Source organism: Gekko japonicus, unplaced genomic scaffold (assembly GCF_001447785.1).
Source record: "Gekko japonicus isolate JY-2015 unplaced genomic scaffold, Gekko_japonicus_V1.1 scaffold1787, whole genome shotgun sequence".
NCBI lineage: Eukaryota > Metazoa > Chordata > Lepidosauria > Squamata > Gekkonidae > Gekko > Gekko japonicus.
This window is the reverse complement of record NW_015174893.1, coordinates 108785-111925: the sequence shown is the minus strand read 5'-3', so window position 1 is coordinate 111925 and position 3141 is coordinate 108785.

Genomic DNA, 3141 nt, shown 5'->3' with positions numbered 1-3141 from the left:
GCAAAAGGGTGTATCCCGGCTAAGGTTGCCAGACTCCAGGAGGCGGCTGGAGATCTCCCGGAATTACAACTGATCTCTAGGCTACGGAGATCAGTTCCCCTGGAGAAATATAAAAGAGCGAGAGTCCAGTCGCACTTTAAAGACTCACAAAAGTTGTGGCAGGGTTATGAGCTTTCGTGAGTCACTGCCCACTTCTCCGTCTCGATCGATCTCCCTAGATCAGGGGTGGCCAAACTTGCTTAACGTTAAGAGCCACACAGAATAAACGTCAGATGTTCGGGAGCTGCAAGACATGAACAAATATCACACACACGTTTTTATTGAAAACTATGCAAAGTTGCATTTTATCAGGGGTCATTTCCTGCAGGAGCGCACAGGAGCGGAGCTCCGGCAGTAAAGAGCCCAGGGGGCGGGCACATGCAACAAGCCCCACCCCCTGCTCCCAGCAGCCCTCAGTCAGAGCAAGAAGCAGCCAGGTAAGCTGCAGAGCCCCCCCAGCCCCCGGTCCAAAACAGTCCAGTGCACCTTTAAGACCAAGTTTTATTCAGGTACAAGCTCTCCCTCCTCTGCGCGGGCAGCTCTACACGTTCTCCCCTCGCCGCGGCCAGCCTTCCCCTTCCCCCCCCCCCCCAATAGCTAGCAATCCAAAACGGTCCAGTGGAGCCTGAGCGATGGGTGTTGCCTTCTCCCCCCCAAGTTTATTTATCAGTTTTAAACATAAAAATATCATTCCAATTATTTACAACTTTTACATATTTGTGTCTACATTTTTCATATTCATCCATTTATACAAACTGGCCCATCTTTCCCAAAAAATAGTATCATCTTTTCCTTGTAGAGTCACACAAATTTTCAATGGTCTTATGATAGCAACGAAAATAATTTTATGGTTGGGGGTCACCACAACATGAGGAACTGTATTAAAGGGTCGCGGCATTAGGAAGGTTGAGAACCACTGCTCTAGACTAAGTCCCTCTAGACAGAAGGCAACACCCTCAGAAGGCAACACCCTTAGTCTAGAGGGTGTTGCCTTCTGACACACTTCCGGTGATGTCAGGGGGTGTGGCATATGCAAATAAGTTACGCTAATGAGTTATGCTAATGAGCTCCTGCACCTCTTTTTCTACGAAACGACCCCTGCTTTTTATTAACATTAAATTAGACGGTGTGAAAAGAGCCACATGTGGCTCCCGAGCTGAAATTTGGCCACCCCTGCCCTAGAGAAACATGGCTGCTTTGAAAGGTGGACTGTATGGCATTAGAACGGGGGTGTCAAACATGTGGCCTGGGGGCCGGATCAGCCCCCCCCCCGAGGGCTTCCGTCAGGCCCGCAGTGGAACTGGCCATCTCCTGCTTCCAGTTCTGCTGCTGCTGCATCAAAGCTTGCTTCGCCAGACTCTCTTAATCACTCAGCCATTTCATGTTTTAACCTGGGTGCTAGACTCAGCACTCTGAGCATGAGATTTCTGTGGTGAATGTCAATAAAACAGAAGTAGGTTTGCAGCTTACAGAGCTAATGTTTTAAGCATGTTTTTATTTTAAGTTAAAAAAAATCCTTGTGTTTGTGTCCTTTATAAAGTTTATATCTCTGCTACCTGGAATTACATTTTACGACACACGTGGCCTGGCCCAACAAGGTCTCATTTAAGTCAGATCCAGCCCCCATAACAAATGAGTTCGACACCCCTGCATTAGACCCTGCTGAAGCCCCTCCCCTCCCTAAACCCCGCCTTCCCCAGACTCTGCCCCAAAAATATCCAAATAAGGATGCTAGCTTGGGGACCTGGGTGTCCCCTGGAGTTACAGCTCATCCCCAGACTAGAAAGATCAGTTCCCCTAGAGAAAACAGCTGCTCTGGAGGGTAGTTTTAAGGTTACCAACCTCCAGGGGTCATTTCCTGCAGGAGACAACAGGAGCAGAGCTCCGGCAGTAAAGAGCCCAGGGGGTGGGCACATGCAAGAAGCCCCGCCCCCTGCTCCCAGCAGTCCTGGGCCACAAGGAGCAAGAAGCAGCCAGGTAAGTTGCAGTGGGTGTTGCCTCCTGACACACTTCTGGTGATGTCAGGGGGTGTGGCATATGCAAATAAGTTATGCTAATGAGTTATGCTAATGAGCTCCTGCACCACTTTTTCTACGAAATGACCCCTGCCAACCTCCAGGTGGTGGCTGAAGATCTCCTGGGATTACAACTGATCTTTCCTCTGGAGAAAATGCCCGCTGTGGAAGGTAGACACTATACAATGCTAAGGTCCCTCCACTCCCCAAATCCTGCCCTCCACAGGTTCCACCCCCCCCCCAAAAAAAATCTCCAAGTAGGGTCACCACACCCACAGTCTAAATGAGGTTTTCCCCAATTTCGGGGGCTCCTTCCTGCCACCAGCCAGCTGGCCGGTGGGGGGGGGAGCCCCACCCCAAGCTCTGCCTCCAAGAGCGGCCACCTGTGGCCCTCCCTAGTGCAAGATTTAAAGGGCCCTCTAGCTGGCTGGTGGGAGCACATGGCCTGCCGATCAGCTGGAGGGCCCTTTAAAGCTTGTGGGAGGGAGGGGTAGGGGTAGGGGTGGCCGTGTGTACCTGCACTCCAAGCCACGAATAGTGGCAGGTGGTGTGGCCTCTCTCCCACTTCTTCCCAAAAGCATTTAAGGTAAAAGGTAAAGGTTTCCTTTGTAGGGTTGCCAAGTCTGATTTTCACCGCAGCGGGGGACTCCCGGCTGGCAGCTGGAGTGCGCGTGCGCGCGCCACGTCCACGTCACTCGGAAGTGATGCGACCACGCTGGGGGCGGGGCCACGACCATCCGAGGGAAAACCATAGAGTTTTCCCTCAGATGACCGTGGCCCCGCCCCCGGCGTGGTCGCGTCACTTCCGGGTGACGTGCATGTCCGGGTGGGGTTCCCCCCGGGGCCCGATCTGCCGGCGGTGGGGCGGGGTTTTTCCCGCCCCCCGGGGGGACTTGGCAAGCCTATTACTTTGCTCGAAAGCCAGTCAAATCCGACTCTAGGGGATGGTGCTCATCTCCGTTTCCAAGCCGAAGAGCCAGCGCTGTCCGAAGACGTTTCCGTGGTCCATGTGGTCGGCATGACTAAACGCCGAGAAGGGACCCTTTAAATGCTTTGGGGAAGAAGCGGGAGCACTGGTCCCCAACAT